This window comes from Phoca vitulina, unplaced genomic scaffold (assembly GCF_004348235.1).
Source record: "Phoca vitulina isolate PV1807 unplaced genomic scaffold, GSC_HSeal_1.0 scaffold67, whole genome shotgun sequence".
In the NCBI taxonomy this organism is placed as follows: Eukaryota; Metazoa; Chordata; class Mammalia; order Carnivora; family Phocidae; genus Phoca; species Phoca vitulina.
In genome coordinates this window covers 9360666-9376171 of record NW_022589770.1, presented here as the reverse complement: position 1 = coordinate 9376171, position 15506 = coordinate 9360666, and positions in this window count along the sequence as shown.

Here is a 15506-nt window from a genome sequence, read left to right as displayed (position 1 = left end):
AAAGAAAGAAAGAAAGAAAGAAAGAAAGAAAGAAAGAAAGAAAGAAAAAAAGAAAGAAAAAGAAAGAAAGAAAGAAAGAAAGAAAGAAAGAAAAGTCATAGGTAATACATAAACGAGTAAGTGTGGCTGTGTTCCAATAAAATTTATAAAAGGGAAGGCCTGGGTTTAACCTATAGGCCATAGTTTGTCAGTTCCCGAGTTAGTCTAAACCATCTACATTATCTTTCCTAGTGTCCTTTTTGCAACATGGACTCAGGTATTTTAGGTCATTCATCAGGGTTACTTGTGGCTGATTACGGTTAAGGATTAGTTTGAACTGCTCAGATACACTTAGTCCAACAAATTTACCTGATCATGTACTACTATAAAAGGTCACATAACAGAGAGTGAACTCAACAGTGTCTCTCAACAGAGAAACAACAAACTGAAGTCTTATTTAAAGTGGTATGGAGGGCGCCTGGGTGGCTCAGTTGGTTAAGCGACTGCCTTCAGCTCAGGTCATGATCCTGGAGTCCCTGGATCGAGTCCCGCATCGGGCTCCCTGCTCGGCAGGGAGTCTGCTTCTCCCTCTGACCCTCCCCCCTCTCATGTACTTGCTCTCTCTCATTCTCTCTGTCTCAAATAAATAAATAAAATCTTTAAAAAAATAAATAAATAAAAAATAAAGTGGTATGGATTCTTTTTTTTTTTTAATTTGATGTGTGATAATGCCAAAACCCTGTGATAGCTTAATTATTGCCTTAGCTATTAGTCTCATTTCCTCTTGACTTTACTAGAAAGCAATAAACAACCTTTGATCTGAATTAAAAGCTTGGGCTAGTATTAAAACTCATTTTTTCTGTTCAGATATTTCTACCTGCTCCTTACAAATAAATGTTTCTGCTTGCCCTCAGAAATTCCTGACATCCTTCTTTTCCCCAGCGTGGAAGACCTACCCAGTCCATAATTCCTTGATGATTTCTGGACTGCCACCTAAATGCTGTATCTAACCTTCAGTTTACCAGACTGGTTGGTTTGTTGATTTGTTCATCCTCATCATCTAGTATCTTCTATTTCTAGGCCATTTTTAGTAGCTAATTTTGTGTGTTAACTTGACTGGATCATGGGATATGCAGAAATCTGGATAAAATTTCTGGGTGTGTCTGTAGGAGCATTTCCAGAAGAGATAATACTTAATTGTTAGACTGAGTGAAGAGGATTGCCCTCTCCAGTGAAGATGGGCATCATCCAGTAGGTTGAGGGTCTGAATAGAAGATGGAGGGATGGTGGGTTTGCTCACTTTCTGCCTATTTGAAGTGGAATATCAATCTTCTGTTCTCAGCTCTCCTGGTTCTGAGGCCTTTAGACTAGGACTGGAATCTTAAATTTTATAACTGGCTTTCTTGTGCCTACATTTTGTAGAGGGCAGATATTGTAGGATTGTAGGATTTCTCAGCTTCCATGATTGTGTGGCCAATATCATATATAGCTATATGTCATATATAGCTATATATAAGGTCAGTGTGTTCCAAATATTATGTAGCTCTAATGTGATGTTATTAACTTTGTTCAGTATCTCCCTACTGATGGTTCTCTCTCTTCTCTCTCTCTTTTTCTATATTTTATATATATATATATATATATATATAATCTGAATATAATATATTGTATATTATAATATATAATATAATATATTATATAATATTATAATATATAATATAATATAATATAATATAATATATTTCTGATGGAAATCAAATCAATACATTCCCAGACCCCTATTTTGAAAGCAATCCAAGGCAGAAATTACCTATTCACTACCAAGTAAGACAGGTAACATTTTTAGGGCTAGGTTAGCACAGGAGCCAGTCAAGCCAAAATGTAAGTTTGCCATGACAATCAGCTTTAAATGAAAACTCTGCCTAAATAGGAAAAAGAGAGTAGCTAGGAGATCTGAGGAGTAGTAACAGATCCTCTCTTGCAATTTGAACTAGTGATATGTCTAGAAGATCATTCAATTATCAGTAGAGACGGAGTAGAAGGATATTAAAAAAAATAGATACAGAAAGAATTGTTAATTCACGTTAATGTAGTGCACTAAAGTGAAGACCTAAGAATTCCTGCTGTGATTAGGGGATTCTCATAGTACAGCCCTCCAAACTGCCTTGGATCCTGACCTCTCTTCAAACCCATCAACTATGTTCCCATTTTGGTGAAGCCTAGATCTCTGGCCATCTCTGGGTCCTGTGATTTTCTAATTCATTTTATTGATATATGCTGCCTGATAATAACCCCCTTATTAGAGACAGTCTAAATTGAATCTCTGACTCATATATCTGATCTCATAATCTAAATTGAATCTCTAACTCATATCCACTAAACACAAAGAAACAAACATAACAAAACTGGAGAAAACCATTTTGATTCATGTGTAAGCAAACAGAATGCAAAGAAAAAAAAACAGAATGCAAAGAGAATATAATATTGTTAAAACAAAAGGCATGGTAATTTTTATTTTATTTTCTTCCTGTGTACTGATATTTGTACCATAAATAGAGAGATATTGAAAAAATTAATAACATCACATTAGAACTACATAATGTTTGAAACACACTGCCCTGATGAGACTAACCAAAAAGCGTTATTAGGTATGAACAGAACAGTGAGAGTAATTAGTTGAGGGTTACCTTTAATAGGTATTAATTTTATTTAGATCTGTTAAGTATGGGTAATTGGGCGGGCCTATGGATGATAATAGAATATATGGATAAGTTGGATGTAAGCAAAACATTTATTTTTCATGAACAAGAAACTGAATTTCAATGAAAATTAAGAGAGTAGATAATTCTGTAGAAAGTTGATGCAATCTTTTTAATATATCTTGGCATTCTATATATAAAATTCGTAAAGATATGTAAAAGCTTTGAATTAATTTAATTGAAGTACCAGGGTTTTATATATTTAAAAGGTAATATCTTTGTTGTATTGACATTAAAATAAAATTTTTTTCTTGAGGTACCAAAATAAAGCATTTGTTTTACCATTAGTTTATGCTTCATTTTGAGCTTTTATGCATAATAACTTTAACGATATTCTACAGAAATTTTTGTTAACTTTCAAGTAGTTATTCAAGTGTGGTCTGGCTTCTTATAGTGATATGGGAAAATATCATCTCTAGCTACACTGATTTGATCATAGCACTGGGAAAATTTTTCTAACAATATGGTCAACGTTTCTGATGTGTTAGTCATTAATATTTTATTCACTAAGTTGATTTCAGCAATAAAATTATATTATATCACAATGGTGTTCACTGGTTTATTGAGTGCTTATATAGTACTGGGCATGTTTCCTATCTTGCCAATAATAATGGTAGCAAAAATAATAATAACGATGGTAGCTGCCTTTTAATAAATTATTCATACATGTCAGGCAACGTGTTGAACCCTCACATACATTATCTGATTTAATATTTATGACACTATTTACGAAGAAATTACCAGTGTTTAAAAAATATTAAAGAAGACAATTTAGGTGACATAGACAAACCTTATTTAACACTTCATGAAGTGGACGATGTCCTTTTGGAGAACTGCAAAATGGTGTGGAAAGCAAGAAGCTTTTGTTGGATAACATATAACAAACAAGGAAGAGACAAATAGAAAATACCTAGTTTTCTGGGGTTACATAGTCTACCTTGTTTGGGGTGAGAAGACCCAAATTTGGCTTGGCCTTTGGGGATTGGCTGACTGAATATATTGCTTTTCTGGTCAAAAGGAGTATTTATAGCAACATAAAAGTTTTCTAAGGTTCAGTTTGCTGATGTGAACCCCAGCAGGAGTGGCTGCACCTTGGAGAAAGTTATCTCAACAGCTCTCTCCCATTGATCATGAGATTTGATCAATGACTCTCACTTACCACTGCTTCTTTGGGTATCAGTGCACTATTCATAAGAGATGATGTCACACTCCTACCCTTGAAGGTGTTTACACTCTTCTGTTCTCTTTTCTCATTCCAGAGAGAGATCATGTGTTGGCTAGTCAATGTCTATCCACATGCATTCAAAACTTAGAGAGAATGAAGCATATTATTAGGGAGACAGTAAAATTATTAACAACAAGAAAATATCCATGATTTAGAGAGTGCTCCTGAACCAGGGTCCCCATGACCACAAGCAGCTAGAATCAAATAAGTCAAAAAATGATCCCAATGTTGGGGATCCTTTAAATCATTTGGCTTTTTATGGAATTCATGTACTGTGTCTCCACTTCTCCAGAAGTATTTATCCAGTGAGCTAGTTCCAGGGAAACTGAGGCAGTGAAATCTAGGAGAAGTTTGTGACAGGGAGAAAGAACTACAGGATCACCAGCATCTCAGTAAATCCAATAGTAAGTTGGATGTTGGGTTATTCTCCTTTGCAATGGCCTGAGATACGTGAACAATGGCATTATCTTTCCAGACCAGGGTAAGAAAAAAGTGGGGAAAAAAAATTATAAAGACATTCATGACATAAGAATTGGACAAAGGATGGTCAGAGACAAAAGGAACAAAGAAAAAGGAGCGTTCTTGATCCTCTTGGTCTGATGTCTTTTTTTTTTTTTTTTTAAGGTTTAGAGGGAAAGAAAGAGAGTGAGAGCAGCAGAGTCAGAGGGAGAGAGAATTTCAAGCAGACTCTGCTCTGAGTGTGGAGCCCAACACAGGGCTCATCTCACCCTGAGATCTCAACCTGAGCTGAAATCAAGAGTCCCACATGTAAGTGACTGGGCCACACAGGTGCCCCATGTTGGTTTGATGTCTTGAGAGAAAGCAATCTATTTTGTTGTTAGCTACTTCTCTTCTAGTGAAATTGATTTTGAGGTCTCCATAATTTGCACAGGACCAAATGTCAGGTTGAGCTTTTTTTCAGTTGTGAAATGTATAACCCAGATTCAACACCTTCGTACTTGGTAGTGTCCATTTTCCATTAATCTCACTTTTGTACAAGCAAGGAGCAAAATAACTATAAATGGCAAAACACCTTAAAATTCCCATAGTTAAGGAGTTGTTGAGAGCTCATTATAATGGAATCGACAAGGAAATTTAGTTATTTCTGTGCTATACATTTTAAATAATAACTGGAATTATGAATGATAAGTTTATATCAGGACATATTAGATTTCCAAGAATTTCACACAATTTCTACAACATTCATATTAATAACATTTATCCATATAACTATAACCTAAAACATCATGGCATCATTTTTTATGTGTAACGCTTCCCATAATAATTTAAGATATCAAATAAACCTAATAATTTTAACATCTTACTGGAAAAGAGTCAGTTCCTTTGAGATTTTCCAGGGAACCTCTGGGAAATCTCAACATTAGTCTGAAGTTTAAAAGACCTTACTTAAAATTTGATTTTTGTTAAGCTTGCAAAAATATCTATCCTTTAACTAATATGATGGTTAAAAACTCTTGAGGCAAATAAGAAAGTTACAGAGTTGTAAAAACCATAGCAATTTTAATACTAAGAAAACTAGGTTTTCTTAAGTAGTCAAAGACCTGATAAAGACAATGTGAAAGGCACTAAATTATTTTGTTGGGAAATAAAGCCTTTGTTTTCTACCTATTTCTAAGTATAAGAAAGATTACTTAAAAGGTAAAGGAAAAGAAAACTTTGTTTGCAATTTCTTATTAAGAGAAGACCAATAATCTAAGAAAACTTTGTCCTTTTAACAAAGAGAAAACCTAATTCTAACTTTGCACCAATGTCCTTTTGATATTAAAATTCACTTAACTTAATCCATTCCAATCTTAGCCAGCATTGCCATACGTAAAATTCCTTTCCTAAGATTTCTTCTCCACAAAGCTTCTATAATGTTATATCCATCCAGATACTGTCATAAGCATTCCCCACCCCCCATCCCCCATGCACACACACCTTTCTCATTCTGGATCAGTTGTTTTACTTCAGGACAAAATTACTCTATTTTTCCTGTACCAATAACACATCTCCATACCTTATGCCTTTTCTTACCAAAAATACATCCTACTTTCCTTGCATAGGGATGGTTCCCTTATTATTTTTAGTAGTTTTATTACATGTATTAATTAGATTCTTTTTTTCTAAGATTTATTTATTTACTTTAGCGAGAGAGAGACCGAGTGTGTTGCGGGGAGGGCCAGGGGGAGAAGGAAAGAGAGTCTCAAGCAGACTCCAGGGAAAGCATGGAGCCCAATATGGGTCTCCATCTCACGACTCTGAGATCATTACTTGAGCTGAAACCAAGAGTCAGAGGGCTTCACTGACTGTGGCTCCCAGGAGTCCCTAATTAGAATTCTTTTTTTTTAAATTTTATTATGTTATGTTAATCACCATACATTACATCATTAGTTTTTTTTTTTAATTTTTTTTATTGTTATGTTAATCCCCATACATTACATCATTAGTTTTAGATATAGTGTTCCATGATTCATTGTTTGTGCATAACACCCAGTGCTCCATTCAATACGTGCCCTCTTTAATACCCATCACCAGGCTAACCCATCCTCCCACCCCCCTCCCCTCTAGAACCCTCAGTTTGTTTCTCAGAGTCCATAGTCTCTCATGGCCTAATTAGAATTTTTTTTTTTTAAGATTTTATTTATTTGACAGAGATAGACACAGCGAGAGAGGGAACATAAGCAGGGGGAGTGGGAGAGGGAGAAGCAGGCTCTCTGCTGAACAGAGAGCCTGACCCAGGGCTCGATCCCAGGACCCCGAGATCATGACCTGAGCCGAAGGCAGACGCTTAACGACTGAGCCACCCAGGCACCCCGGCCTAATTAGAATTCTTAAACCTTAAATCCTTATATACACTTAGGTGTGTGTGTGTTTGTGTGTATAGTTCCCACAAAAATTCTGAGGTCTCAGAAACTCTCTCTCTTTATATATACACAAAGTTTATATGTATAAAGCTTGTTTGAATTATAGAGCTGCACACAAGGAAGCAGAGCTCAGATCTGAGAGTGACTTATCCACAGTCACCAGTAAGGACATAGGAACAGTGGACTCAAAGGGTTCAGTGGAAGCCTTGCCTATGCATCTCATTGTCTCATAAGCCATGAGCACTCAGCTTTGGATCCCATCCTCCTCACCAAAAACTATTTAGAAAATGATTACAGGAGACAATTTAGGTTATACAAGAGAGCTTTATTTAATACTTTATGAGTGGACAGTCTCCTTTCAGAGAACTTCAAAATAAAAGGAAAGCAAAAAGCTTTTATAAAATAAAGAATCAAGAATGGGGAAGACAGAAATAGAAAACATGATTGCCTGGGGCTTAGAAGGCCCAGAGCTGGCTTGGGCTCTGGCAATTGGCTGACAATATGGACTGCATTTCTGGTAGAGCAAAACATTACAGAGGCATGAAAATTATTTAAGTTTTGGTTTGCTGATGTGGCACACCAGGCAAAAGTGGCTCATCTAGGGCCTAGAACATTCAACACCAGTCATTTAAACGTAAAAGAACTGCACCAGAAGCCCCTAAGGTGGAAAGTGTTAGTGCAGGAATTCAAACCCAGGTCTGCCTATAAATGCTCTAAACATTTTGCAGTTTCATAAAGTCAACCTTCAGAGACATGCTGGTTTTTAACAAGCTTTAAATTTTAAACAATTTTCATATGAGTAAATGCATGGTTTTATAATTATGAGAGATTTGACTTTGGCAGTTCTACTTATACAACTCAGATGCAAATAAATTTGCAACAAAAGCAGTAACAAATTATCAATGCCATTTTTCTAGCCAGGTAAAGTGGAGATAGAAAAACTAGAGGTTATTATTTGTCTGAGAAATTTACACTTGCCCAAAGAATTCACAATGCATTTTTTTTGCTGTTAAAAAGGAAGAAAGCACATGTCACCACATTTAGATGTGCCACTTGCTGACATCATTTTACATAATTAATTGCCACTACTCCTCTACTCTAAGCCAATTGAAGGCAAAAGATATTTCTTTAATTCTGGCATATGGACTACTTGTTAAATTAACATTTTCTCTATGCATTGATCCAAAATGAAAGATCTAATTATCTTTGCTTTTTCCCTAAATTTATGTGTTCTTCTTCTGCAGTAGGTGGTCTGTTGGACTTAAGTTTGAATTTGGAAAATGATAAATTGCTATGGAAAGTCTTTCTAATTACAAATTATATTATGTAACTCAAATGAAAAGAAAGCATTTTCAAAATTATGCATATATTATAGGACTCATTTTAACATTTATTTTCTTAATTGGTTAACTAAATAATTAGTCATTCAGGAACAGAACTAATTGATGAATCATTATTTCAGAACTGCTACTAGAGAAGAGATTCCTTGGTCAAACTACTAGTTTTGCTTTTCCTTTCTGAGGGAAAATATCCCTGAAGAAAGCATCTGGTAAATATTTTAGGAGGACAAATCAGGGGCCAGCCAGTGAAATGATCAAAAGGCAACTTATAGATCTTTAATGTTCTAGGAAAAAAAAAAAAAACATAAATAAATAGCAAAAATCTTCTCCATAAAGTCTTTTACAACCCTATGAAATTCGTAAATTTTACTTTAATCAACATTCTCTCACATATTTGCTTTTATAAAGTAAAACAATATTTATTCAACATTGCTTTACTAATACTGTATAATAACGGTGGCTTAGAGAGATTGCATTCCTGAACCATATGCCAAATCATGCAAGAGAGATTAAACTAGTCAAACTAATATGCATCGTACAAATTATTGCTTTTTAAGTCCTGAAAATTGGTAGCCCAACTATATAGCATATGGTCTGTTTATAGAATTTGCTATTAAGTATCTCTCCATCCTTTTAACAATGGCCAACGTATGTCAGTTTCATGAATTGTCATTTCTTTTTTGGTTGTTTCATCTTTCCAGTCTAGTTTTCTGCATTTCTTGCTCCTGAATAGATTTAGGCTTCAACGTGATGTGTTAAAATTACATCTCATATTCTGTGTTGATAATGGTCTTACAGATTTGTCTGATATGTTTTCTGATAAAATATCTGTGTGAAAAAGCTGAAGAAGGAGAGTATTCCAACAAAGGTAAAGCAGATAGATCAGACATACAATAGCTGTCACTAAAATGGCAGTATATAGTAAATTAATGTGTACTATTATCATCCTTAATTTTAGTATTTCAGGGCATGATTTTCTTTTTCATTATGTTGTTTTTAATACCTACTTACATTTAAATCTAGCTGTTTGTTTCCTAAAAAATATGTAATAACTGGACCGTTTGTATTTGTAAGATTGAGGAAGAACAGTTGAAGGGGTCCTTAACTAAATTAAGGATGTCTTTTTACAGGCAATCTCTTGAATGGTTAAATTTACCTCTCTCTCTCTCTTTCTCTGTCTCTCTGTCTCTCTCTCTCACACACACACACACACACACACACACACACACACACACTCAAGCATTTTCTCCAACTCTTTGGCCAGATTAGAACTGGAGGTTCTAGTAACAGCATTTTGAAGGTGATGTACATACACAGTTTAGTGATTTTGATAGTATAGTTTTCAAAAATGAAATTTTTGGGGTGTTGTATTCTTTTGACAGTTATAAAGTAAGTGCACTGACAAAGTGAGATGCTAAAGAGACTGAGGCTGCTGTTCTTCCAAAGAAGTGTTGTGCCTCTTGGCAGCTTCAAATGCTGAAATCAGTTGCTCATTTTCCAAAGGGTATTAGCTATGTCGTTCAGATAACATCTGGACTCTGACATTTGCTCAGGTTGAAAATTGGCTCTAAGTGTTAATATAGGTGTTGACTTTGATCTTCAAGTATTACTATTCTTTCCAGTCTTGGCTATATCAATTCACCCTCCTACATGTAAACATTTTATATGTGCTGGTGGAAGCATCACTGAAGAAATTATAGTGGATGGAATAAAATGTATAATGCTCAAATGCTCATAGATTAGTCCTAGTAGAGGTTTTATAATTTTAGTATTGTTCTCTAAAGCAGTGGTTCTGAAGCCCTTTAAAGATGTGATTACGGGGCGCCTGGGTGGCTCAGTTGGTTAAGCGGCTGCCTTCAGCTCAGGTCATGATCCCAGGGTCCTGGGATCAAGCCCCATGTCAGGAATCCCTGCTTAACGGGGGGCCTGCTTCTCCCTCTCCCTCTGCTGCTCCCCCTGCTTGTGCTCTCTCTCTCCGTCAAATAAATAAATAAAATATTTATTAAAAAAAAGATGTGATTACTTTGAGAATATTAAAGTTATAGAATAGCACTGTCCAATAGAAATATAATGTGTCACATATTAATATTAAATATTCTAGCATCCATATTAAAAATTTTAAAAGAACCATAAAAATAAATTTAATACTATAATATATAAACTTTACACTTATATATGCATATTTAAATACACACATGTATATTATGTATTTTTATATATATGTATATATACATGTATATATACATATATATAAAAATACCATCTCAAAATATAATCCAGCAATAATTTATGAGATATTGTAATGTTTTCATACTAATTCTTCAAAATCAGTATGTATTTTACAATAAAAGTACATCTCAATTCATTGCATCTTCATTGAATATATTTGATTTGTGTTCACACTTCATAAAATTTAGAAAACTATATTCACATACACAAGTTGTTGCAAAAATACTTTGGCGTTTTCCAATAACTTAATTGAGCAACCAAAAAACCACTTTCCTTTAATATTTACATCCATATTGACAAAAGAGGTTAACTTTTTTTTTTGAAATAATGATTTCTCTTTGAAGCAAAAGCATATTACTTTCAAGGCTACATCTGTCCAAATTAAGTAAATTCACTAACTCTTGCTTTAATTACAACAAAATTCAAAGGGTCATTGCATGCGTTGAAAAGCAACTCTAAATTTTTAAATATCAATAAAGTTCTTCAAATTTTTCTTATAGATTTTATAGCCAATTTGTATATACAATCAATTATAATTAAAATTTCTGTATGTTGGTCCAGGTAGAAAAATACATAAAATCAGTATTATTGATTTGTATTGTTGAGAGTTTCCATTTTCAACATGTTATTTTGCCTGCCTAAATAAGGCAAAAATAAACTTTCTTTTTCTTAAAGATTCAAATTTACCTCCCTCATGGCAGTGTGATATTGGTGAGGAAATGTAAATTACACGGTTTTTCTTTTTTTTGGTCTTGGATTATTGAATATTCTGGCATGCACCTTTTTTGTTTCAAGAAAATCTAGAATTGGAGTTAATATTACAGTAAATATTGGAAAAACATTTTTGTAACTCAAAATAATAATTACAAGAAAATGACCATTTAAGATCACTTAATTCATCACCTTCTAATTTGTTCAGCAGTTCCATAAACTGATAATGTTTCATAGCATCTATATGCACAAAAATAATGATATCCATGACACCTATCATAGAACGTGCTTAAGAAAACTGTAAAAAGGGGCGCCTGGGTGGCTCAGTCCGTTAGGCATCTGTCTTTGGCTCAGGTCATGATCCCAGAGTCCTGGGATCCAGCCCCATATCAGGCTCCCTGCTCAGCGGGAAGCCTGCTTCTCCCTCTCCCTTTCCCTCTGCTGCTCCCCCTGCTTGTTTTCTCTCTCTCTGTCTTTCTCTCTCTATCAGATAAATAAATAAAATCTTTAAAAAAAAGAAAGAAAACCATGAAAAATATTTTCAGCATGTATTCTACAGTGGAAAAAAGCAAAAAGGATTATCAGTCTTTTGTTTTAAAATTCCAATACATCCAGATCTTTCAGATAACATGAACTGGAGCAGCATCCATCATGATGAAAACTACTTTTTCATATCTAGCTGAATTCTCCATCAACCAATATAAAAATTGAACAAATATATATATCACAAATGTGATCTCTTGGTTTAAAATTGACAATATTTCTTTGTACATTTGGAATCTTTTTGAGACAAAATTCATCAAAACAATAATTCTTGGTCTCTTTTATATTGCACCTCACAGCTATTTAAAATTTGCAATTTTTAAAATTTTAAATCAATTGATCTTTGATACAGTTAAAAAGGCCTGGAATTCTATGGGAATTTGTTTTATGACTTAATTGAAGATTTGTTACTTTTTGAAAATTAACAGTTTTAGAGGTTTTTTCTCATATTTCTCTAACAAAATTTCCATGCCTGAAATAATTCATTTTTTATCAACACTCCATATAATAATTGTTTTCTTCTTTGGGCAATAATGTAAGCAATTTTTCAGCTTGCAAAATACAGCTCAGAGATTTTTTAAAGTAATTAAAAAATTTTTTGGACATTGAATTCTGATTTCAGGAAACAAATTTCATTAATTTTTCTTTTGACTTGAGAAAAAATTTATCAAATGCACCATATAACTGTTGAAGATATCTCTTAATAAACCCCACTTCATTATCTTTATTTTTTAAAGAAAAGTCAGGATATTCTTTTGTTTTGCTCTACTGCAGCAAGTTGCATTTTTACTTATTATGAAATTAATGCCTTCTTCCAGTGTCTTTACTGTTCTAGTCATCATACTAGTTTCACAACTCCACTCAATTCTTCTAATCACGCTTTTGTTTTAATTAATTTTCTCTTCCAAAAAAATTATTTCCTTATATTTTATTTTATTTTTTTAAAGATTTTATTTATTCATTTGAGACACAGAGATAGAGAGAGAGAGAGCATGAGCAGGGGGAGAGGCAGAAGGAGAGGGAGAAGCAGGCTCCCTGCTGAGCCAGAAGCCCGATGTGGGGCTTGATCCCAGGACCCTGGGATCATGACCTGAGCCAAAGGCAGACGCTCAACCATCTGAGCCACCAGTCACCCTGATTTCCTTATATTTTAAACTAGAAAAATAATTTTATCACATAATTAAAATAATATATAGTTCAATTTAATTACAAATTATAATTTACATAGACTTCACTGCAACTCATTCAGAATTCTAGAATATTCAAGAAAACACATTATTGGGACATCTGGTTGTCTCAGGTCATGATTCCAGGGTCCTGGGATCAAGCCCCATGACTGGCTCCCTGCTCAGTGAAAAGCCTGCTTCTCCCTCTCCCTCTGCTTGCCACTCCCCCTGCTTGTGCTTGCTCTCTTTCTGTCAAATAAATAAATAAAATCTTAAAAAAAAGAAAACACATTATAATATTATATCTGTGTGGGGAAAAAAATCATTTGAACTGAACCAAACTGTTGGCACTAATCTATGATGTATTTATATGTAAATTTAGAAGGATGCATTCACCCCAAACAAACAACACTAATGTGTGATACAATCACCCCAAACAAACAACACTAAAGTGTGATACAATGGACACAGTGAAATGTAATCCTACTGAAACAAAGTTTTGTTCAATGGAAAAAAATATTTCACACTGCCTCAATGTTTGATATGTTATGTAAATTAAAATTAAATTCAAAATTTTGTTCCTTGGTCACACTATTCATATTTCAAGTGCTCAAAGGCCATATATGCCCGGAGGGCTACTTTTATTATATGTAGCTACAGAATCTTTTCACAGAATTATGTAATACATGTAACATGTGATGAAAATTTCTAGGATGGAGGGGTAATTAAAAAGCACAGGTAGAGACTGCAAAGCTATCTCATTATTCAAGGCCACCATTTTTTATAGGTCACTATTTATGATACCTTGTACATTTTTTCTCAATACTATTTCTTTCATTTTTTTAAAAAAATTTATTTTACTATGTTAATCACCATACATTATATCATTAGTTTTCGATGTAGTGTTCCATGATTCATTGTTTGCGTATAACACCCAATGCTCCATTCAATACATACTCTCTTTAGTACCCATCACCAGGCTAACCCATCCCCCCTCCCCCTCCCCTCTAGAACCCTCAGAGTCCATAGTCTCTCATGGTTTGTCTCCCCCTCCGATTTCCCCCCCTTCATTTTTCCCTTCCTACTATCTTCTTCTTCTTTTTTTTTTTTTTTAACATATAATATATTATTTGTTTCAGAGGTACAGGTCTGTGATTCAACAGTCTTACACATTCACAGCAATTTTAATTTTATTATTTATTTTGAAGGAGAGAGAGAGAAAGCATGAGTGAAGGGGAGGGGCAGAGGGAGAGGGAGAAGCAGACTCCCTGCTGAGCAGGGAGCCTGATCCAGGGCTTAATCCTAGGACCCTGGGATCATGACCTGAGCTGAAGGCAGATGCTTAACCTACTGAGCCACCCAGACACCCATTTACTATTTCTTTTATAATGCATAATTTTGAAGTAGAAATGATCACAGAACAAAATAGGTGGGAAGAGTGGGATATTAAGGTCTCTAAATTTGTTTTTATATTAGAAATTTCATTTAAAAACTTCAATATTCAAGATTAAAATAAATAAATTCCAGTGCCTTTATTATGTTGAAGTAGAATCCTTCTATACACAATTTGTTGAGTTTTTTGCATGAAAGGAAGTTAAATGTTATCAAGTGTTTTTCCTGCATCTATTGAGATGATATTATTTTTATCCTTTATTCTTTTAGTGTGATATATTACAATTATGGATCTGCATATTTTGAGCCATCCCTGCATCTCAGGGTTAAATTCCACTTGACCATTGTGTATGATACTTTTAATGTGCCATTGATTTTGGTTTGCTAGTATTTTTTTGAAAAGTTATGTATAATACCATCATTTTTCACAGAGCTGAAACAAATAATCTTAAAATTTGTATAGAACCAGAAAAGACCTCAAATAACCAGAGGAAGGTTGAAAAAGAAAACCAAAGCTGGTGGCATCACAATTCCAGACTACAAGCTGTATTGCAAGTGGCAATATTTCTTTTTTTTTTTTTTTGATGGCTGAGTAGTATTCCAGTGTGTGTGTGTGTGTGTGTGTGTGTGTGTGTGTATACACACATACAACGTCTTTATCCATTCATCTGTTAATGGAAATCTGGGCTCTTTCCATAGTTTGGCTATTGTGGACATTGTTGCCATAAACCTTGGAGTACAGGTGCCCCTTCGGATCACTACATTTGTATCTTTGGGGTGGATACCTGGTAGTGCAATTGCTGGGTCATAGGGTAACTCTATCTTCAACTTTTTGAGGAACCTCCATACTGTTTTCCAGAGTGGCTGCACCAGCTTGCATTCCCACCAACAGTGTAAGAAGGTTCCCCTTTCTCTGCATCTTCCCCAATATCTGTCCTTTCCTGACTTGCTAATTTTAGCCATTCTGACCAGTGTGAGGTAGTATCTCATTGTGGTTTTGATTTGTATTTCCCTGATGCCAAGTGATGTTGAGCATTTTTTTCATGTGTCTGTTGGCCATTTGTATGTCTCTTGGAGAAATGTCTGTTCATGTCTTCTGCCCATTTCTTGATTGGATTATTTGTTCTTTGGGTGTTGAGTTTGATAAGTCTTTTATATGTAAATCTCCAATAATACCTCCAAATCAGAAAAAAAATATCTAGTTAAAATGCTAACTAACAAATTTTAAAACATTATGTTGGATATCTGGAACTAATAAAATGTTACATGTCGGGCGCTTGGGTGGTGCAATTGGT